We start from the raw sequence: 23,454 nt of genomic DNA, 5'->3' as shown, positions 1-23,454 counted from the left end.
AGCCTGGGACACTGGATGACTCCATCCACCGAGACCACGGATACATGAGGCAGGGCTCAGTGGGTGGACATGACGAGCACTGCTGACTTGTTAATCTGAGAAACCTACAGGCATCCAAGTGGAAATGTCCAGCAGGCATGAGGAAATTGGGACGGTAGCTACTGTCCAAGCAGGCTGATGACATGGCTGCTCAAACAAATCCAGTATTAGGTGACATTTATAGCCACCCAGCTTTGAGGCAGAGATAATTTCAATTGTTTGCCAGTCAGGTCTTAGGTGGAGCATGCCTAATTTGTATCACTAGCAGTGAGCAGGGAGTGAGCATAGTTTCAAAGTGACATTAATAACCCAGCTAAGAACAAGACCTGGGGGAGGAGTGGGGAGGTGGCGGCTAGGATAGTAGAACTAGAAATCATGTCATACACCCCAAAAAAACTAGATGAATTTGTTTTCTGGAAAAGGAACTCTGCGTTGGACATTTAGCACACAATAGAATCTGAAAATGGAGCTTTTTTAAATATTGAAGTATAGTTTTATATACAATCTTATGTTGGTTTCAAATGTACAACACAGTGGTTCAACAGTTACCCAGATTATCAAATCCTCACCCCCTCTAGCATGGTTACTATCTATCACCATAGAAAGATGTTATAGATTCATTGACTATATTCTCCATGCTGTACTACCATCCCATCCCTGTGATCAACTTACATTGTGCTTGTGAATTACTGTGCCCCTGAAAATGGGGCTTTTTCCAAGCTTCTAAGAGATACCAAGGAACAGTAAGTGTGCACTTTCAGACTGAGGTGCCAAATGGGCATATAACACCATACACAGATTTACAAAAACATGCTTCCTGGACCTGTTCAGTGACTTTAGGGGTCAAGAATAGGAAAGGTCCGAGAATGGGAAGGGGAAATAGATTAAGAGATTTAGGGTGGAAGGGGGTAGTTGCTGTGTCTGAGACCCCCTAAAAATGAGAGGTTATATGGGGAGGGATGTATGTGGGCAAGTGATACCTTTTAACCCAAAGCCTAATGAAGGGTCCATCTGAGCCTGTCTCCTCACTGCCCTCCAACAGCAGAGCCCAAGAAAAGGGCTTTATTGTGTAGTTTATTCTGTGGAATGGTTCCAAGGAACAGGGCTGAAGGGCTGGAAGGAATGCTAATCTGAGCTCATCATTACCACATGTAACTGGGGCCTGAGAAACTGGGGACTTTCTGAAGAGCCATGTAAAAGCTACTTCAGAACTGTCTGCCTGAGGGATGAAAGAGGACAGTATGTATGCATGGACTCCAATCCCCAATAGGTCGAGGGTTGCCCCCAGGATGTTTGCACATGTGTCAGAATGCGGCAGTGAGTGTGCCCAGCTCCCACTCAGCCACAGAGACAAGGAGGGCCAGAGTAACAGACAGGGACAGTGTCAGCTCCACACCTGAGAAAGCTGTGTGGACTGGGATCTGTTCCCATGGGGCTTTTAAAGGCCACATGGTGGCGGGCTCCCTGCCACGGTGGCTAGACAGGGAGCTGTGCCACATTGGCTCAGCCTGCCTTTCCAGGGAGTGTCAGGAGAAAGGGCATCTGGCAGTTTCTTGGCCCCAAGGAGTTGCCTTAGAGACTACCCAAGAGTACTTCTGGGGTTGGGGGTGAGGTGACATAAGAAGTTGGAGGGTACTGCCCAGTGCCCAGGGCTGAGGGAAGAGAGACCCAGGCCTCAGCATCCCCAAACTCGGGAGAGGATCTGTAGCAGTGAGAATCTTTGAAGAGCCCATGAAAACTCTCAGGGAGAGAGAATCAGCTTTAGACACCTGCCAGGTCCAGAGAAACACCACTCCTCCCCCACTCCGCCCACCCCCGAAGAGCTAGAGGTGGGGGAGGGCAGGGGAAGTGCAAGGTGGAGAAATGGACAGGAGGCCAGCCACACCTACTGACTGCGGGAGGATTCCCACAGCTAGCAGGCCGGGCCGGAGGAGGGAAGAGGTACGCAAATCATCTTGGACTGGATACTCTAACTATGGAAGAGAGGCTGTATTTGTGACTTTGAGGGATGGTAAGGCTGTATATTACCTAAGACAGAGCTGAAAAGTCATGGGGGCTCCTGGAGTTTTTATCCGATAAGTAGGGTTTGTTTATTCAGTGTGTTAGGGTTCTCTAGAGAAACAGGACCAATAGGATGTGTGTGATATATATGGAGAGAGAGAGAGAGAGAGAGAGAGAGAGAGAGAGAGAGAGAGAGAGAGAGAGAGAGAGAGAGAAAGAGATTTATAATAGGAATTGGCTCACATGATTGTGGAGGCTGACAAGTCCCAGACCTACAGTTGGGAATCTGAAGGCCCAGAGAGTGGATGGTATAGTTCCAGTACAAGCAGCAGCAGTCTTGAGACCCAGGAAGAGCCCATGTTTCAGTTTTTTGTCCAAGGGCAGGAAAAAACAATGTCCCAGTTCAAAAAGGCAGTCAGGCAGGAGGTATTCCCTCTTACTCAGCCCTTTGTTTAACTTAAGCCTTCAACTGATTGGATGAGGCCCACCCACATTGGGGAGGGCAATCAGATTTACTCAGTCTACCAATTCAACAGGTTAATCTCATCCAGAAACACTCCTACAGACCCACTAAGAATAATGTTGACCAGATATCTGGGTACCCGTGACCAGGTCAACCTGACACATAAAATAAACCATCATCTCCAGATAATGCCCACTGAATGGATTTTAAAGGATTCTGGATAAAAGCAGTGTTTTCATGATGTGCAAGTTAAGCATAGACAACATTCCAGCTACTTTCTTAGAACTAGTTCAGAACCTCCTATGGGGCCTGCTGGACGTGACCGTGCTCCTTGGCTGTCCTGTTCCCTACTGCCCTCTCCTCCATCCTGACACAAGGTTAGTAGCTTCCTGTGTCTCCGTTTGGGCTCTGTCCTCTGAGCTGCAGGGAGCATGCACCTAGCCCTGGAGCAGCGTCTCCAGAGGCACAACCCTAATGAACTCCCTGTCAGTCGTGGTGTCAGAATCAGCCAAGAGGTGATTCTCCCTGACTTGCTGACAAGATGCAACACCCTCTTCCAAAACAGCCTGGTGGTTATTTAAACACATAGTAGTTGTCAACCAGAAAGGTCCCCAGGCTGAATTCTAGTGGCTTAGCTTGGCCAGGATCATCCACGGGAACTGTCTGTTTTTCACTTTTTCCTACTCGGGCTTAGACCAAGGCATCAAATGGCTTCCTTTGTAGCCCACTGGCTCCAGCACTTGCAAGCCTTCTCCAGTAGGGGCTTCAAGACAGGGTCTTTTTGGTGTTACCCATCCAAGTTGGATGGAGGAAACAAATGTTTATGAGACTTGGTCTCTGCCTGGGGGAGAAATAAATCCCTACACGGTGTTCTGAGACTGATAATCAAGAGAACAATGTGTGTGTGCATGTGTGTGTGTGTGTGCATGCGTGCGTGCTGTAAGAGGGTGAAGGGAGCAGTGAGGAGAGAAGCAGCCCAGCAAGAATGTGCTTCCAGAAGTCTAACTGCAGCCTGATCCCATGGGCAGCTGCAGAGCATACATTGTGCCTCAGAATCTGTTCTTCCCCGAGGCCAGAGAAAGGAACTTTCTGGCTTTTGTACCAATCACTCCTTGAAGATGCCTAACTCTGGAAACCTCCAGAATGAGTGGCTCCAATCACCTAAGAGTCAAGAGGTGAAGGTTGCACTGGTACCAGCACCTGGAGTAGGTAGGGAATGGCCCAAGGAGCTGCTTAAGGAGACTTCAGGGGATCTGCATGGGGCCCCCAAAGCGTCTGCTACAGCTTCCCAGTGGACAGTCTGAGTTGGGTTTTCAAGAAGCAGATGGAATCTTTAGGGCAAAGCGGCTAGGAGAGAGTGTTCCAGGCCTGTGCAAAGGTTCAGAGATGTGGTGTAGCAGCTTGGTTTGCAAAAGAGTAGAAAGCAGGCAGAAAGGACAGCTGGAGAGAGGTGTGTGTGCAGGGGAGAGAGGCAGGTTGTACAGGGCTTGAGTGCTGTGCTGAGGACCGTGGTGGACTCCATTATGAAAGACAGAGGCAAACTAGGATGGGGAAGGAGAAGGGTGCCTGGCATAGCGAGAGGCCTGGAAATGCACACTGTCTCCCAAGTCCATTGCCAAGGACTGAGCTGTATAATGTGGTGGCGAAGCCACCATGGTGGTGAGGGCACAGGCCAGTACATCTCCAAAACAGTGGCTCTCCTGTAGTTGAGGCAGCCTCCTCTCAGCTTGTTTCTCTCCTCCCTTTGTAGAATTCCCTTTGCAGAACTTCTCTCTTCTCTTCCCTCTTCTCATCTGCCCAGTTGATCTTTTCTCTCTCTTTTCCCAATTGGCTGAAAGTCTACCTACGATAGGCATACTGTTCTGAGAACATCCTTGAGCCATCACTTCTTTTCTTCCCTGTGGGTTCCCGGGAATCAGTCTCACATTGAATGTGGTATAACAAGGAAGGTAGCTGTACATATTTTTGCATACATTTTTATTTTAAAATATTTAAACTTTTAATTATGAAAAATGTCAACATATACCCAAGTACAGAAGACAGTTTGTATGTATCAGCCCTCCATAAATCACTGTGCATGGTACTGAACCTAGAGTCATGGAGAATATAGAAACAACAACCACATCTTCAAGAGGCATCTTCAGTTAGTTGGGGAGTCATAATAATATGACTAGGAGGTAAGTGATGTGCTAATCTATAAAGTGCTGCTGTGGATATAAACAGCACGAGCCCCTGGACAAGGGGAGAGTGAGACTAGTCATGGAGGCCAAGAAGGGATGGGCTAGGCATCGAGAACACAGGGAGAGTTTTAGGAGATAGAAACTAGAAGAAAAGCAAAATCAGTAGGACCAAGGCACAGAGACCAAAAAACACTAGAGGATGCAGACTGTCAGAGGGGCTTGGCCTTGGGAGCCATCTAATTATACAATATGGACCTGGAAAGAGAGAAGGCGTGCCCGCTGATCTCTTCTATGTAGAAACTAGATTGGGGTGAGAGAGAAAATCATTGAGATTAACTGATATTCTTTTATATAAGAATGTATTCTTATGGAGTAACCCAATGTCCATCAATGGATGGAGGGATAAACAAAATGTGCTATAGCCACACCATCGAGTATCATTCAGCCTTAAGAAGGAAGGAAATTCTGCCATGTGCTACAAAATGGATGAATCCTGAGACATTATGTAAAGAGAAATAAGCTAGACACAAAAGAACAAACACTGTATGATTCCATTTATATGAGGTCCCTAGAGTAGCCAAACCCTTGGAGATAGAAAGTCCAGTGGTGATTGCCAGGGGCTACGGGGAGGGTCAGAGGAAGTTAGTGTTTAATGGGGACAGAGTGTCAGTTTGGGAAGATGAAAATATTCTGGAGATGGATGGTGGTAATGTTTGCATGACAGCGTGCATGTACTTAATGCCACTGAACTATATGCTTAAAAACAGTTAAAATGGTAAATTTTAATTTTAATTTAAAATTTTATAAAATTTTTAAATTTTTATATTTCATACAATGTTATGTTTTTAAACTGTTATATTTCACAACAATAAAAAATAAAAATGAAATAAGCACATTCTTGCATATATAAAAGAATATTTGTACATATCCTGAGGAATATAGACCAAAGTGAGCAGGGGTTATTTCTGCAAGGTGGAAGCTTAGAGAATATTCTATATTATACATTTGTACATTGTTTGAATGTCTTCCAAGGGACATGTAATTTTGTAATCACAAAATAATTAAGATGAAAAAACTCCAACAGATGAGGATGTAATGTGACGGACTACCATAAAGAGTGCATGTGCTCTGCCAGAAAGTCACCTCACGGGAGGGTTTTTCTTCTTTGGTGAAGAGAGGGGTCCGCTTTCATTTAACTCCCTCAGGATGACTGAGCAGCTGGGAAGCAGAGGAAAGATTAGGGCTCTAGAGGAAGCTAAGTCCCAACACTTCTGATGACTCTTCTTCTTGAGCAGAGGGACCTTGGAGGCTGGCAGTCAGCAAAGGCACATCCCCAACCTGGGGCCTGGCCACAGGTCTGAGGCAGCCTAGTGCACAGAAGTGGAGAGACCCGCAAGCAGAGGACCAAGACACAGGCATCTGGCTAGAGGGCACAGGCCAGGCAGGCTTGGGGGGCTGCACAGGAGCCTCCCCACCCTCCAGAGACAGGCCCATCTAGAGATTCAGTAAGGCTGGCTTACCTTGTGAGAGAAGCCAGGGGGCTGGGTGGGGCATTTAAAATGTTTGTTCCACCACTTTGCTCCCAGGTTGCAAAGGTAAAATCCATAAACACACTGACTGGCTTCATTACTGATTAATGAGCTCCAGCCTGATGTCTGAAAATCCTTGAACTTAAACCAGGGGCCTCCCTGCTCCTCCTAACTGCAGGTTCAAAGCCTTGTGCTGCTCTCCCAGCTCCAGGCACCCACAGCACAGTCTGGCCAGATAACTGGGCCTCTTTTTCCACCAAGGCTTGATGAACTCTCAGCTCACGTGTCTCCATCCACCTATTAGGGCCTTCCTGATTCAGAGACTGCCTGAGTGGCTGTGCACCTTCCCAAGGCTGACCCAGCACTTGTGCCCTTGAGCCCATCCTTTTCGTCAGACATCTGAGGCCTCTCACGATTTCCCTAGTCTCTCTTATGTTTTTTCTCTCTCTTGCTCCAGGCTTCATCCTCAGGCTATACACATGATCCATATTTCCTCTGTCTTGAAAAAATAGAAACTAAATTGTGACCTTGGTGTGGATTCTGTCCGAGGCCATACCACATCCCCCTTCTCTCCTTCCTGCCCCCACACCATGGGAATCCATTGCACACCGGTAATAAAAGGCTCCCGGACACCTCCCATCTGTATACTTAAAAACCCCAACAGTTTTATTAAAGTGCACTTTACATACACTCAAATGAGCCAGATTTAAGTGTACATTTTGATGGATTTTGACAAATGTACACATATGTCTAACCACTATCACAGTCAAGGTATCCAAGACATTATTACCCTAAAACGTTCAGTTGTGTCCCTTCCCAATCTTCTCCTGCCATCCCCATCCACACCCAATCACTGATCTACTTCCTGTCACTCTTAATTAGATTTGACTTTCTATAGGTCCACATAAATGGAATATGACAGTATGTACCGTTTTGTGTCTTGCTTTTTTCACATGGCATGTTTTTTATATTGATCCATGTTGTTGCATATGTCAGTAGTTCATTCCTTTTTATTGATGAGTAGTATCCATTGTGTGGATATACCACAGTTTATCATTTGCATGTTGATGGATATTTGTTCTATTTCCAATTTTTTAAAAGCTATTATGCTATGTACATTTGTACATGATTTTATGTAGATGTATGTTTTCATTTCTCTTGAGTAAATATCTAAGAGTAAAATGGCTGAGTCATATGGTTACTCTATGTTTAAATTGATAAGGAAGTACCAAACCATTTCCAGAGTTGTAACATTTGACATTCCCATCATCAGAAGTGTAGGAAAGTTTTGGTTGCTCCACGCCCTTGGCAGCACTTGGTGTTGTCAGTCTTTTTAATTTTAGCCATTAAAATTGGTGTTTGGTAGCACTGTTTTCTTTTACATTTTTATTATGAATTATTTTCTACATTTGAAATATGAAGAGAGAATAATAAATACCCATGTACCCAGCACCTAGCTTTGTCAGATGTTAACATTTTGCCATAATTGTTTCAGATTTAATTTCTTTTTATGCTCAGAGTCTATTGAGAATTCTACATGCTACACTATCATGTTTCTACATCTTATGTCTGAGGAGAGAATTTAGTTTTGACCTTGGAAATAATTTCAGTAAGCCAACCATTGACAATTTCATAAATTTCAGTGAATTTTTGTGACTATCAACATCAATATTTAAGTTTGAAATAATTGTTTAATCTTGATTAACATTTTTCCAAATGAGCAGCTTTCTTAAAATCAGAAAATTCAGCATAAAGTATGAAGTGGTGAAGCATTCTTTTTTTTAAAACAGATTTATTAAGATGTATTTTACATACCATACAATTCACCCATTTAAAGTACACAATTCAATGCTTTTTAGTATATTCACAGATAGTGTGTGACCATTGCCACTTTGGGTTATTTTCATTCATATCAATTTGTTGAAAATTGGATGCTTTCAATAATGTAATGTGACAAGTCTGGGAATCAAAGTATCCCCCACTCCAGTGTTAGTTGTTGCTATTGTTTATTCTTGTTGTTTGTTTCTGAACTAATTCTGTGAAGTGTATTCTTTGTCATCATTGGCCACTGAAGTCTCTGCTCAGAACTCAGTGGTCAGCTAACAAGTGGACAGAGCTTTCCTTAAGGTTCTGGAACCGATAGGTCTCCCAGTCATTGCTGGAGGGTTCTGTGTATCTGTTAGGACACACCTTCAATGCTCAGCCAGGCAGTTGACAGCTCTGCCTTAGCCTTCTCCTTCTGCTTACACAGAGCCTCAAAGTCAGCCAGGGACAAGAGCATAGGGCGTGCGCTAGTGTGCCTCACTAGTGTGTCTTCCTTGGGCGTGTGCACAGCCCTGTGCATGCTGGCAGCCTGCTAGATTTCCAGGATAAGTTAGAGCTTTTCAAAGCCTCCTAAAGACATCTCTTTCATTGGCTCCTCTTCTTCCTGTTGTCCCCAAATCTGTTGACAACATTTCCAATATAATTGGGACTTTTTAGGTTATAGGAAATAGTTACTTCTCAGTGAACTCAACTGTACGTCCCACATAGGGCAGTCATGGAGACAGGCCTCAGGGTCTTGTCAAGCTGTAAAACGCAGAAATAAGCCCAGGCAGCAAGTGCCTGGGACCCCTCCACACTGCCTTCTCATGGCATCCACCCTGCTTCTGGGCAAGCTGCTGTCTGCTCTGTCTAATGACCACACCCTCTGCTTACTCATTCATCCTTTCTGTTCCCTCATAACCTCTGCTTACTCATGGCCTACCCCCATCATGACCTTTTAGCTTCTGCTCCCACAGTTAACTGATGAGTCTTCCAGTGCGTCCTAGTTTCAATCACCAAGTGGGATTGTCTGGACTCATATGTTGCAGGCCACTTCCTAAGGTGTATTCAGCCTGTGGATTAACTTGTCTCAGCTCAAGTGGTCATCCTTATCGAATCAGCTTTTGCCAAGGGAAGAGGGTGGAGTTGGGTGTTCCACTAAAGAACTCCTTCCAGAAACTGTGTCTGAAGCTAAAATACCACACTTTCTTTCCTAGCTCCTCCACTTACTGGTTATGTGTCCTTGGGCAAGTTAACTTCTTGGGACCTCAGTTTCCTTATCTGTAAAATGGAAATGGTGATAATCATTAAACCTACTGCAGGAGGAGTAAATGAATCAGTGCATGTAAAGTGCTTAGAATAGTGTCAGGTATATAATAAGTGCTAAATAAGTGCCTGAAATCATTATTCAGCCACTAAAATGCAGACTCATCTTTCTCTTCTCTTTCTACCTCCCACTTTCAGTGCCACTGCATTCTATCAATTCTATAACCAAAATCCTTTCAAGATATCATCTGGACAGCCTAATTGTGTCTCCTTGAGAACCTGGCAGGCATCTCCCAATTGGTGTCCTTGCTTTTGGGTCGCCCAGCTCCAGTTCAACTTCCCACTGCCTCTAGAATCGTTTTTCTAAAATGCACAGCTGGTCACATCATTTTCCTTCTTTCCAAAACTCCAGTAGCTTCTGCTGCTTACAGAATAAAGTTTAAGCACCTTGCACTCCCAGGTTGGCCCCAGTCTATGCCTCGAGGCAGGTAATGTATTGAACTATGATTTTCTAGCTCTCTTGGTATTTTCTTCTCTAGGCAGGCCCAGCCAGGACTGTGTGGTTTCTTCCTCAGGGTCTTTGGGGTTTGGGGAGGGGAGCAAAAGCTGAGCTGCTCACGGCAAGTCCTCTTTCCAGTCCTCAGGGAAAGCCTGGGCTGACTGCTGAGTGACAAGGGAAGAGCACGGAGGAAGGGGCAGAGAGTCCCAAGGACAGAGGTTGGCAGCCCTGTGAATAGTGGGGGTGCTCTGCTTGGGTGAAGAGCCCTGGGAAGGTGGCCCAAGAGAAGACCCAAGAGAGCTAGCTGGGTGGTAACACCTGAGGGGCTGGACTCCAGGTTCCAGCACTGCCAGCCAGAAAAAGATCCCTGGATGCCCACCATCAATTCCAAGAACTGTCTTGGAATATCCAAAGGCCCCCAAACTGATATGTAGGCTAGGTGCCACTATATTGACTTAAAGAAGGACATGTTTCTTTCACTGAACATAAGTTTATGTGGACCAGAAATATCCATGTTCTCCATCAAGAGCCCACCTGCTCACACTAAAGGAACCTGGGGGACCAAATTATTTTGTGGGAAGTTTGCTTAGCAAAAATGGTAGACATGCCTATCCAATTATCTTTCTCCCCTTCCCCCTTACCAACAGTACATTTATATTATTGGGGGCAGCAATGTGCCAGATAGAAAATTACATTCTCAACCTCCTTTGCAGCCAAGGATGACCATTGAGATGTGAGTAGAAGTGGTAGATGAGTTTTCTAGGAAAGGTCTTTTGTTCCTTGCTCTTCCCTTACTTCCTGCCTACAATGTGGGTGTAATGACAGACTTTCAGCAACCATTTTGTGATCTGAGGGATGGAAGCCATCCCCCAAGGATGAAGGAATAGAAAGATAGAAAGAACTTGGATCCTAGATGCCCATGGAGCCACCCTATCAACCTTGGTCTGCTTATGTCTGGACTTCTTTTAAATGAAATAGAAATAAACTTCTATCTTTTTTAAACCACTTGTTTTCAGTTTTACCAGCCATTCCTAATCATAACTGATAAAGCAAGCACAAAATCAGAAATTAGGAAAGAGAATAGCTCAGAGGAATAGTTCACATAGGCCAGGGTAGGAGTGCAGAGCCCTAGCTGTTTACCCTAGAGACCACCTGCAGCAGGAGCCTCAAAAATGGCCCCAAATGATGGCCTCTGGGTATTCATTCTCTTGTGTATAATCCTTCCACAATGAACAGATCTGGCTTGTGTAGTCAATAGGATACTGTGGGAGGGACAGTGTGTGACTTCTGAGGTTAGGCCGTAAGACACTGCAGCTTCCGCCTGGCTCTCTCTTGGATCATTTGTTCTGAGGAGAGCCAGCTGCTGTTTTGTGAGGACACTCATATAGCGCTGTGGAGAGGCCGATGTGGTGAGGAACTGAGGCCTCCTGCCAACAGCCAGTGCTGACTTGCCAACCATGTGAGTCCACCAATTTGCAAGTGGATGTTCCAGCCCAGGCAAGTCCCAGAGATTGCAGCCCAGGCTTGACGGCAACCTCATGAGAGACCCTGAATCAGAACCTCCTGACAGGCACTCCCAGACTCCTGCCCCACAGACCATGTGCAATGATAAGTGTTCACTGTTATTTTAAGCTACTAAGTTTTGTTATACAGCCACAGCTAACCAACACACCACCACGTGGGAACCTCTTGGTCAGCTTGTCTCTTGCCTGCAGCAGGTAGAACTCTGCCAGATTCCTGCTCTGTGGGCCAGTGGGCTCCAGAACAGAGCTTCCCAGCCAGAGGGCCATGGCTTTCTAGGTGCTGGGAATGGGGCTCAGGCCTGCCCCAAGAACTGATAGCTGTGCATTTTATAGGAATTTTATTTGAATTTTACACAAATTCCATATTTTATATCATCACCAAGTCCTTTTTTATTACCATAATTGTATACTATAAAGGAAATAAAATAGTTTTCCTAAGCCTCTTATAGGCACTCTCAAATGAATAAAGAAAATACTGTCATTTTTGGTGTGTGTAGAGGTTAGGAAGTCCTGATACAGACTCTCTACTGACCACTCCCTTCTGTAACATGTTCTTCCTTCAAATGGGGTCATCATGTCATTACCAGGGAGCCGCCTTCTTGGACAAAACAAAGAAATACAAGGAATCCAGATTGGTAAAGAAGAAGTCAAACTGTCACTATTTGCAGATGACATGATATTGTACATAAAAAACCCTAAAGACTCCACTCCAAAACTACTAGAACTAATATCGGAATTCAGCAAAGTTGCAGGATGCAAAATTAGTACAGAGAAATCTGTGGCTTTCCTATACACTAACAATGAACTAATAGAAAGTGAAATCAGGAAAACAATTCCATTCATAAATGCATCAAAAACAATAAAATACTTAGGAATAAACCTAACCAAGGAAGTGAAAGACCTATACCCTGAAATCTACAAGACACTCTTAAGAGGAATTAAAGAGGACACTAACAAATGGAAACTCATCCCATGCTCTTGGCTAAGAAGAATTAATATCATCAAAATGGCCATCCTGCCCAAAGCAATCTAAGATTCAATGTAATCCCTATCAAATTACCAACAGCATTCTTCAATGAACTGGAACAAATAGTTCAAAAATTCATATGGAACCACCAAAGACCCTGAATAGCCAAAGCAATCCTGAGAAGGAAGAATAAAGTAGGGGGGGATCTCGCTCCCCAACTTCAAGCTCTACTACAAAGCCACAGTAATCAAGACAATTTGGTACTGGCACAAGAACAGAACTACAGACCAGTGGAACAGAATAGAGACTCCAGACATTAACCCAAACATATATGGTCAATTAATATACGATAAAGGAGCCATGGACATACAATAGGGAAATGACAGCCTCTTCAACAGCTGGTGTTAGCAAAACTGGACAGCTACATGTAAGAGAATGAAACTGGATCATTGTCTAACCCCATACACAAAAGTAAATTCAAAATGGATCAAAGACTTAATGTAAGTCACAAAACCATAAAACTCTTAGAAAAAAACATAGGCAAAAATCTTTTGGACATAAACATCTTCTTCATGAACATATCTCCCTGGGCAAGGGAAACAAAAGCAAAAATGAACAAGTGGGACTATATCAAGCTGAAAAGCTTCTGCACAGCAAAGGACACCATCAATAGAACAAAAAGGTATCCTACAGTATGGGAGAATATATTCCTAAATGACAGATCCGATAAAGGGTTGACATCCAAAATATATAAAGAGCTCATGCACCTCAACAAACAAAAAGCAAATAATCCAATTAAAAAATGGGCAGAGGAGCTGAACAGACAGTTCTCCAAAGAAGAAATTCAGATGGCCAACAGACACATGAAAAGATGCTCCACATTGCTAGCCATCAGAGAAATGCAAATTAAAACCGCAATGAGATATCACCTCACACCAGTAAGGATCGCCACCATCCAAAAGACAAACAACAACAAATGTTGGTGAGGTTGTGGAGAAAGGGGAATCCTCCTACACTGCTGGTGGGAATGTAAATTAGTTCAACCATTGTGGAAAGCAGTATGGAGGTTCCTCTAAAAGCTCAAAATAGAAATACCATTTGACCCAGGAATTCCACTTCTAGGAATTTACCCTAAGAATACAGCAGCCCAGTTTGAAAAAGACATATGCACCCCTATGTTTATCACAGCCCTGTTTACAATAGCCAAGAAATGGAAGCAACCTAAGTGTCCATCAGTAGATGAATGGATAAAGAAGATATGGTACATATACACAATGGAATATTATTCAGCCATAAGAAGAAAACAAATCCTACCATTTGAAACAACATGGATGGAGCTAGAGGATATTATGCTCAGTGAAATAAGCCAGGTGGAAAAAGACAAGTGCCAAATGATTTCACTCATATGTGGAGTATAAGAACAAAGGAAAAACTGAAGGAACAAAACAGCAGCAGAATAACAGAATCCAAGAATGGACTAACAGTTACCAAAGGGAAAGGGACTGGGGATAATGGGTGGGAAGGGAGGGATAAGGGGGGCGAAAGAAAGGGGGCATTATGGTTAGCATGTATAATGTGGGGGGGCACTGGGAGGGATGTGCAACACAGAGAAGACAAGTAGTGACTCTACAGCATCTTACTAGGCTGATGGACAGTGACTGTAATGGGGGTTGTGGGGGGGACTTGGTGAAGGGGGGAGCCTAGTAAACATAATGTTACTCATGTAACTGTAGATTAATGATACCAAAATAAAAAAAATAGGTTAAGTTTCTAAGAGCAGTGAATGCATCTTTTACTTCTTTAGTGTCAGTTAATAAAAAGTAGTCATGGAGGCCTCGCAACCTTATGGCATCTAAGACACAGAACCTGTCCTCCCAGAGCTCTACTTCTCCCCACAGTGCCTGGTGAAATGTGGCACACATGGGAGAAGGGCTGGGTGAGAGGTGACCAACATTTGCACAGGGTTGGAAAGCTTTTTGCTGTTACCTCTAGAGCAGGTTTTAGGTTTCTCTGAGGGCAAGGTCCTTTCCTGTTTTGTTTCTTCCTGCCTGTGGTAGCCAGCCTCCAAGATGATCTCTGCTTCCTGGTATTCAGGTGTTTGTTTAATCCTCTCCTGTTGGGTGTGGGCTGGGCCGAATAAATAGAATAAGGCAGAAATGATGACAGTGACCAAGAGACAAGGTCATAAAAGGCAGGTGGCTCCTCTCTCAGCCTCTGTCTCTCTCTCTCCCTCTCATCACTCACACTGGCCAAAGCCTTGTCTCAAGCACCCCTGTGGAGAGGCCCACGTGGCAAGGAACAGAAGCCTCCTGCCAAGAGCCAGGTGGATAAGCTTAGAAGCAGATCCTCTAGGGCCCAGGCAAGTCTTCAGAGAGTGTAGCCCTGGCCAACAGCTTGACTCTAGCCTTCCCTACAAGACCCCCTGAGCCAGAGCACCCAGAGGTTTGGCCCTCAGAACCTGTATGTGATAGTTGTCTATTATTTTAAGCTGCCAAGTTTTGGAGTGATTTATTACACAGATATACTTAACTAATATCTGCCTCATCACAGTGGAGTGGTTAACAGATCGACTCTGGAACTAGACTATCTGGACTCAAATCCTCACTTCTAAGCTGTGTGACCTTGAGCACTTAACATAGTTTCTCTGTGCCTCAACTTCGTCAATGCTAAAGTGGGGGTGGGTACTATTATCTGCTTCATAATGTGGTGAAGATTAAATAAATACATATGAACTGCTTAGCAAGATGCCAGTCAGCAAGTGTCAATGGCTGTTGTTGCAATTACTGTTTTGTATATTATGCATGTATATTATGTATTATTATTATGGCTGATGGGAGAATGCCCTGGGATACTGTGGGGATTAAGTAAGGGAAAGACCTGACAGTAGCACAGTAATCATGACCTCCAGAGAAAGAAGGAAGCAATGAATCTTTGCAGGTGCTCCTGAAACAGGCCCCTGGGGTTTCAGCTTGATGCAGAGCATTGCTGGGCTCTTCTTGCTGCAGATGGCGCCACGCTCTTGGCAATACAGAGACACAGCCCTCAAGACAATTCCATGGATGCTGAACCGTAGGGGTCATGCCCATCCTTGGGTGAAGCAGCCACTATTCTGAGCATGCGTCCCTGAGCAGGTTTTCAACAGCCCTGCTCTGGAAAATGAAGCTGGAGAATGCTTTAGACAGGTTGGACTGTGGCTGAAACTAGAACTGTTCCAAAATTCAGCAAGTGTTATTTTCCCTTTTCTCAAAGGAAAAACATTTCATTCCGATTTATTTGTAGGCCTGAAATAAGCTTTTTCCCCTCAATTGGAAGGTATTATGTACTGTGTATACTGAAGGAGAAAAGGATTGGGAAATGTAAGCAGGAAACTTTTATCATAAAAGTAAAATGAATTACTAAGTGAAAGAAGCCAATCTGGAAAGGCCACATACCATGATTCCAACTGTATGACATTCTAGAAAAGACAAAGCTGTGGAGACAGTAAAGGGATCAGAGGTGGCCAGAGCTTGGGGGGAGGGGGGTGAATCAGCGGAGCACAGAGAGTCTGAAGGAGAGTGAAGTTACTCTGCATGATACCGTAATGATGGACCCATGTAGTCATACATTTGCCCAGACCCATAGAATGTACAACACCAAGAGTGACCCCTAATGTAGACTATGGGCTTTGGGTGACCACGCTGTGTCAATGAAGGGTCACGATTGTAGTAAATGTCCCACTCTGGTGGCATGTTGATAACTGGGGAAGCTATGCACGTGTGGGGCCAGGGCAGGGGGTAGATGGGTACTTGCTGTACCTTCCTTTCAATTTTGCTGTGAACCTAAAACTGCTCTAAAACACAAAATCTTTTTTTTTCCTTTAGCTAAACTGAGGGAGACAGCTTTGTTTGAGGGCATATTATTTAGAACTCTGTTGAGTACAAATAACGGAAGTTTTAAGCTCACTGAACCTCAGAAGGAAGTTACAGGTCACAGGTACCTGGTCAACCTGAGGACAGGATTTATTACCACAGAAGACAGGAGGATGCGACTGTGGGCCTGAGAAAGGCCTAGAAGGTGGCAGGGAGCACAGGCAGAATTCCTATGGCATGTCCCTCTCTGTGCTAGCATCTCTTTATCTGTCTCTCTCCCTCCCTTGGCCAGACTACTGCTCCCTCTGCCTCCTCAGGCCTGCAGCGTTCCACAGCTCCCGGATTTACACAGAATGGTCTCTGGCTCTTCTTAGACACTATTTTTTTCTTTCACCATCCCAATCCTAAATTCTTGGGCAAGGGGGCTCTACTGGTCCAAAACCTTGGGGCAAGTGTCTGCCACAAGCCCCAGTCACTCTGACCATGCGGTATGGAGGGAGGGACAGGGGAAAGGGGAAGCTGCCTGGGGCCCATCCCTGCAGGGACGGGAAGAGGGAAGGTGTACTAGGACTTGGGTAGGGCTGGTGGCTTTCAGCTGGGCCTAGTTCGGTGACATGTGACAAGTGTCCCCCTAGGAGCTTGAATATCACGGGAACTGCTGGCAGAACCTGCCCCACTTTCTACCCTTGCCTCCGGAGCCCGTGCGCGCTTTCCCTCTGATCGAAGGCTTTGCCAGAGCTCTGCTGCGGAGCGTGGCACTGGAGGAATTACTTACCGCCGACTAGCCTTAATTCGTCCTTATATAACTAAATGGCAACCGAAAGGATATTTGGTTCTGCTTGCTTGTTTTATCTTTTTTTCCGGTACAGAAGTTTGTTAATTAATGTGCAAACAAAATAAAAAGGAAGTCATAAAATAACCGTGTTTATGTTCTAGTCCCCTGTCCTGTGTGCTCGTTTGTCTGCAGCCTGGCACCAGGAACCCGAGCCCTGGGCCCCGGGGGAGGGGGCCGGACCGAGGGTGTCAGCATCTTCCGCTGCGGATGCGATGCGGCCAATGCAGTTCTTTCCCCCGCACCCACCCCCGCCCTCTTCCCTCCCTCCCGCTCCCCACGCGGATTCTGGGCGTCCTGGGAAGGAAAGAGGGCTTCCTCAGAGGGTGACTCCGAGGCCCAAGAACTCGATCAGTCAGGGCAAATGTCTTCAGGATACAGGGAAGGAAACAACGAGGCAGTTGAAACTCGGGTCCTACACGGCCTGGGCCGGCGCTCACTGCAGAGCCCCAGCCGCCCTCCACCGCCGGCCGCCCGGCACCCCCGGGGCTGCGCTGGGACTGCCTCGGCCGCCCCACCGGCCGCGCCCCAGCCCTTCGGGGCTGCGGGCGGGCGGTGGACATCCTGCAGTGCAGAGTTTACGGTCGTCCAGGATCGGAGGCCGGGGTGCCGGAGCTCCGGGAGACTGTGGCTCGGGGGCTGGGTCCCCGCTCCCCGAATCCTGGGAGCCCCAGGCGCCGCCACTGCCCCCAGTGCCCTCCGAAGGACGTACGCGGGGATCCAGGCACGGCCCCATCGGTCAGAGAAGCTTCCGGCCCCTCCCGGGGTGGTTTGAAGCGGCTCGGTTCCTCCCTGCGCCCTCCCCCAACCCGGACGCCCGAGCCCACGCAGTCAAGCCGACGCGCCTAGGCGCAGGCGCCGCCGGCTCGTGACGCGACGAGGGAGGGCCTAGCTGGCTGCCCCTGAGGCCGCGGGAGCCCTGCCTGGTGGAGGCGCCAGCTGCCTGTGCACAGCTTCTGGATGTGGCGTTGACCGGGTTCCTCGGCCTCGTTCACCGAATGACACACCCAGAAAATTTATGTAACATCTCTATGACATTCAGGGGTGAACTGGGGAACATTTGAAGAGTCAACATGGGACCTGCTAGGGAAAAAAAATGTTTCTTTTTGTGTATTATACAATCATATAAACAAAATTAAATAGAAACTATTAGAAAAGGTGTTAATTATCAAGTATGCATGTACATTTTTCTAACGAAAATTTTCCCACCTTCCCTTTTCTTGTTTACTTTTCACTATGGAAAATTGCAAACGTGCAAAAATAGATGAGCATATAATGAATCCTCAGCTTCAACGATGATCAAGTTAGGGCCGATTTTGTTTTGTCTCCATACCCACCCACCTCCCCCTCCTGTTACATCTTTTGGTTCTTTAATAATAAATTGAGCTTGTGTTTTAGTTAGCCTTTGCTGTGTAAGAAGCTACCCCAAAGACTCATGGCCCAGAACAACAATGATTTATGATTTGCGTGATTGTGCTGGTTGGCTGGACACTTCCCCTGCCAGTTTTTCCTGGAATCGCTCAAGAGGGGAGGTTCAGTTGTGCTGGAAGCTCCAGTATGGCCACAGTGGCCTGGCTGGCTGTGGAGTAGGACACCCTCAGGTCTCCTCTCCTCCACGGCTCTTCAGGCTCTAGTAGACTAGATGGACTTCCTTACATGGCAACCAGAACCTTCCAAGACAATCAAGGCCAAAGCCTCAAGCTTCTTGATGTAATTGGAAAAGTCCCAAGTCATTTCTGCCCCCTTCTATTGGCAAAGCAGGTCACAAGGTCAGCCCAGACTCTGGGGAAGGGGGTGGAGAAATAGACCCTATCCTATTCTGTCCTTGGACGGGAGGAATGAAGGGCGGAGACACCTTGCAAAGTTAATACTAGCATGGGAGGGATTGGTGGCTTCTAACCAAACTACCAATTTGTTTTCATCACCATGACTTTTTATATGAAGTTTTATGCTTGCAACGGCTGCACACAATTCCTGATCTAGACTTTTTAATGATGAAGATTTTGAATGCTTGCTAGTCAACCATGAAGGAGAAACTTTGTTGGCACAGGTAAGCAATTGACATTTTTTTTTTTGTTTATCAGCCATTGAAAATTGTGCAACAGTTGGAATTATATTTAAAGACTGGAGCTCCTCTTTAGTGGACAGATGAGATGTTGAAATTTCTTTTCATAATGCAAATGGGTTTTTAAACCAAATGTATCTTTCCTATTAGGAACTTGAAAATAAAGATGAAGGTTTAATTTGCAGAAGGCACATGCATTATAGAAGCAGCCAACCTGCAGTTGGCTTGGATGCCATAAAATTGCTTGTCAGCCACAAGAGGATAGAGGTGTTTGATACATGTGGAAATGGTGAGGGGCATGCTGAGGGGGCCCCTGCTCTACCAGCCTCCTATCGCACTGCCAAGGCTAGGTTCATGATGACCTCTGGTGGGGCAGGAGCAGGCATGGCGACAAAGTCCAAGTTAGGGTCTCTGGTTAGATTTTGAACAAGCCACAGGAAGGACTTTTCAAAGCTACAGTTGCTTTTAGCAGAAATGTCATAGTACTGAAAATTCTTCTTTCGATGGAAAGTGATGGATTTTTGCCTTGACATTCCTGTCCTTAGTATCTACTTTGTTGCCACACAAGATGGGGATGTTTCCACACACTTGTACCAGACTGCTATGCCAGTTACACATATTCTTATAAGTAACACTTGTTATTTCAAACATTATAGCAACATGCTGGGTTTGGATATTATAGCCATCTCTCACTGCACCAAATTTTTCCTGATCAGCTGTATCCTGTACATGGAACTTAATAGGTCCTCTGCTAGTCTGGAACATGAGGGAATGGGTCTGAACCTCCAACATGGCTATGTACACCTCTAATTCACCAGTTAAATGATGATTGGGTGACAATACATATGGAATATGGCCAACCAGGGAAGCTCACCCAAGCCTTGGTGTCCAGAGTTTTTACTAGGGCCAGTCATGTAGATATGGTTGGTTGCCAAACCTCTAGAGGCTGAGCTGATACTGTGTGACCCAAAGCTCCCACCATAAGTGATGCTATTAGACTATTCGGCACGGCTCCCAGGTAAACAAAGACACTCTTATCAGGCAAGATATTCCAAGGGTTTAGAGATCAAGAGTCAGGAGCAAAGGCCAGACCTTTCTTTGGTTAAGGTTAATTCCTTACCACATACGCTCATTCTCCTTTTTTCCTCTCTCTCGTTCTCCACATCCCTTTCCTTTTCACCTCTCATCTGTCCTAGGCTACGGGTCACACTGTTATCAGGGGGAGTTTGAAGGTCAATGAAAGGGATGGGATACCTTGGTAGTTCCCTTCCCAGGATCTCCACAGCTTGGTGTCCAGGGCACCATGGGGCAGAGGGCAGCCATGTTGCTATCTACTAGGGGAGTTCAGGGAGATGGCACATGCATGTAGAGAGTGCAGTGGGTCTGGGCAACTGGTGGGGCTTTTGACCCCCTCCACTATCTGGCCAGCTGGGGCATGTCAGAGGTATCATGTCTGCTCCCTGGAGTGTGAGGGAACTGATCTTCAAGGGACAGAAAGAGGGGCCTGCGAAGATCTGTGTTAAGTTGCCTGCAGCACTGATCACCCCTCCCAAGTCCAGGTTGAACTCTGAGCTTCAGGCAAAATAAGATCTTCCACCAGCGCACCCTAGGAGACCAGGCACCTTGGGACTATATGTGCCTCTGGGAAGGATGTCAGCATCCAGAATGTGGGACAGAAGTACATGATGAAGAATCTGGCGCCCTATAAACCTACCTGCTATTAAGAGAAGGTGACAGATTATTTGCAAAAATGGCCACAATCCCACTTACATGAGGTATTTAGACTAATCGAATTCATAGAAACTGAAAATAGAATAGAGGCTAGCTGAGGCTGGAGAAAGAGCAGTTATTGTTTAATAGGTACACAGTTTTTGTTCGGGATGACTAAAAAGTTCTGGAGTTGACATCACCTAATGCTGGTGAGGATGTGGAGCAACAGGATCTCTCATTCATTGGTGTTTGGAATGCAAAATCATACAGTCACTTTGACAACTAGTTTTGTGGTGTCTTAAAAACGGCACATTTGCTTACCCGATGATATAGCAATTGTGTTCTTTGATATTTACCCAAAGAAGTTGAAAACTTACATCTATACGAACATCTGCACACGGAAGTTTACAGCAGCTTATTCATAATTGCCAAAACTTGGAAGTAATGAAGATGTCTTCAGTAGATGAATGGATAAATAAGCTGTGGCACATCCAGACAATGGAATAACATTCAGCACTAAAATGAAACAAGCTATCAAGTCATAAAAAGAAGTGAAGGAAACTTAAGTGCCTATTACTTAGTGAAAGAAGCCAGTCTGAAAAGGTTACACACTGTATGATTCCAACTATATGACATTCTAGAAAAACAAAGCTACAGAGACAGTAAAAAGGTGAATGGTTGCCAGGGTTTGGGGGAGAGGGAGGGATGAATGGAAAGAGCACAGAGGACTTCTGAGGCAGTGAAAAGAAATGGTCTTGTACTAATTGCAAAAGTGCTAAATGAATAAAAGGTAGTTTTTTTTGTAGTCTATTTTTTTAAAAGTTCTGAAAATGGATGGTGGTGATGATTGCACAACAATGTGAATGATTTAATGTCATTGAATTGTATATGTGAAATGGATAAAATGGTAATTTTTATGTTATGTATATTTGACCACAATCCACAATTTATAAAGAAAAAAAGTGGCCACAGTTTTTACACTTTCTTTACCTGCACCCCTTCTCAACGCAGAGTAGCTCTTCCCATCAGGAGGTATAACCTGGACTGGTCTTGAGGCTCGCTCTGACCAATCAAATATAAAATGTTGTACCTGGTCCAGACCTCTCAAGAAGCCTTGAACATTTTTGCTGCTTTTGTTTGTGCTCCTGCACCCCAGCCACCTTCTTCTGAACAGACCCAGGCTAACCTGCTGGGGGATGTGTGGCTATGCAGAAGAAAGATGATCTGATGGACCAAAGCCATCCCAGACCAACCTGTCCCCAGGTAGCCTGGCAGTGAATATTGCAGACACGGGGGTGAGCCAAGTCCATCAGTGTGGGGCTCAGCCCAGATTGCTAGGTCACAGAACCGAGAGCTTCATTGAGAGTTGGTGTCTTAAAACACTAAAGCTTTGGGATTGATTGTTTTGCAGCAAAAGTTAATGGGCTCAGCGTATGGTGATGGAGGTAAACAAGGACTTTATTGGTGAGAAGCCTAACCCTCTCAGATGCTGGTTTCCTTTAAGGTGCAGAATTTGAGGGACACTGGTTGCTAATAGTTTTGAGGAAACTTTTGGTGAGGTGTGACCTTCACTGATGCTGAAGAAGTCTAGAATTTCTTGGAGGCCAAGAACATACCAGGTTCAAGTTTCCAGCCTTTTCTTGGACATCAGAATCCAATATGAAGGAGATTGTCAGTGAGTCACAGAGCACAGGACTGAGGACTTCTGGTCTGGTGGTGATGGGGTGCAGGGACAGGAAGGCCCTTTAAGAGTAGGCCCACCGGCTCACCTTTGGGCCTCTGGGGTGCTATGCAGGCAGCCCTGCAACAAGCCCCCCAGTAGGCTGGTGGGCCCGCTGGGCTTGCCCAGTGGGAGGTTCAGATGGGCCAAGAAAAATGCTAAATGTGGAGATTCTTACTCAGAGCTGGGTTTCACGCCTTCTGGCATTCAATACTAGCCTAGTTTTTAATAAAAACAACACTATTTCAGTGCTGTAAGCCTATTTCTCACCATCTGGCATACCCGTATGCCTCTTCTGTTTCTTCTAGTACAGCCTGACGGGAAAAAAGCATGGTGGGACTAGAGGCTCCTTACCAGCCAGGATATTATTGCACATTCAGGTGGACAAGATACATCTCTGCAGGTTGTAGAAGCTTAATTCTAAGCAACAGACTTGGAAAAAACCTCTTTCTACAAATGTCAATAGAACAACGTAAAAGAAGTTCAGCTTATGAAATATTAAGGTAAAAAATGAAAGTTTGATTTCTTTCTTTTTTTTTTTTGCGTAACAGATGATGACAATCTTAAAATACCCAAAAGACTAACAAGGAAGAAAAACCACTCCTTCTGTCTGAGGGAATGGTGCGATAATGGCCCAGAATGGTCCTCTGCAATTTCTTTGGGGGCGACACTAAAGAAATGGAAGCCATCAGGGGAACCAACAAGAAAATTAGCTTGATTAGCACAACTGGTTTAACTAGTAAAATTACCTTAATTAGTAAAAATAATTCTCATTGTATCTAGCTTTTAATAAATCTGTGGTAATTTTGTGATTCTATGAATTTTCTGGAGAAGTCTGATGTTGGACTTACGTTCCCCTGTACCTTCTTACTGATAAAGAGCTATTCCGAAGCACACAGATGTCTCTAGAGAAGGGGTCTTGTGTCTAGGGAAGTGAGCCTGTAGTTCTTGGTGGGTGCACCTGGGGGCGTGTGCATGTGGAGGTTCCAGCTTTCATGGTTTTTTTTGA

At 45.3% G+C, this 23,454-nt stretch overlaps 1 pseudogene; it reads right to left on the bottom strand.

Annotated features, from left to right (window-relative positions):
- Positions 1 to 19,344: 19,344 nt before the first annotated feature.
- LOC108392341 (GTP-binding nuclear protein Ran-like) lies at positions 19,345 to 22,725 on the bottom strand (annotated as a pseudogene).
- Between the last annotated feature and the right edge of the window lie 729 nt (positions 22,726 to 23,454).

The sequence above is a fragment of the Manis javanica genome, chromosome X (genome assembly GCF_040802235.1).
Source record: "Manis javanica isolate MJ-LG chromosome X, MJ_LKY, whole genome shotgun sequence".
NCBI classification, from domain to species: domain Eukaryota; kingdom Metazoa; phylum Chordata; class Mammalia; order Pholidota; family Manidae; genus Manis; species Manis javanica.
The sequence above is the reverse complement of the archived record's forward strand: the minus strand, read 5'-3'. Positions and strand labels throughout refer to the sequence as shown.